Source organism: Geospiza fortis, unplaced genomic scaffold (assembly GCF_000277835.1).
Source record: "Geospiza fortis unplaced genomic scaffold, GeoFor_1.0 scaffold58, whole genome shotgun sequence".
Classification (NCBI taxonomy): Eukaryota; Metazoa; Chordata; class Aves; order Passeriformes; family Thraupidae; genus Geospiza; species Geospiza fortis.
Genome location: NW_005054359.1, coordinates 310,741 through 311,394, shown reverse-complemented (window position 1 = coordinate 311,394; position 654 = coordinate 310,741).

Below are 654 nucleotides of genomic sequence, written 5' to 3'. Positions count from 1 at the left end.
CTTTGTTGCTGCAATTGCTGTGCTGCATTTCAAAGAACGAGATTTCTGACAAAGCCATGACCAAGAGCCAGGGCGTGGCTTGGGAGCCAGGCAGCACCTCCAGCAGATGTGGCTGACAGGGTCGATGCTCCAGCTGTATGGATGATGAAGATTCACACTTGAGCTCAGCTCCTGGGTCTCCTTTCTGTGGTGGTCCTTTTGCCCAGACAGTAACACAGACAGCCACATGTGGGTGTCTCTGAGCACAGCTGGGGTTGGTGGGAGCTCTGCTCTCACATCCAAAACGTGGCCCTGGCCCCCAGGGGTTTGGTGCCCAGAGGGTACCTGTGGCTCGTGCAGTGGCTCTGTGCCCACACCCTAGGGACAGAGTCTGACCTCTTGGTGTCAAGGTCAATCAGGCAATTACAAACCAAGGTGGGGCAGCAGGTCCAAAAGGAAGTAGATCCTTCCCCTCTGCCCCCCACAGGAGGCCAATTGCTCTGGATTCATCGCTCTGTCAGGCCAACAGCACCATGCTTGGTGAAAATGGTTGTGACCTCCACACCACCCTCTGTGATGCTTTAACCATATCAGGTGGAAAATATATGTCAAATGAAGCTGCTGGGGCTTTGGGCCATGAGCAAACCCTTCAGCATTACTGTCCATATTCCCCTT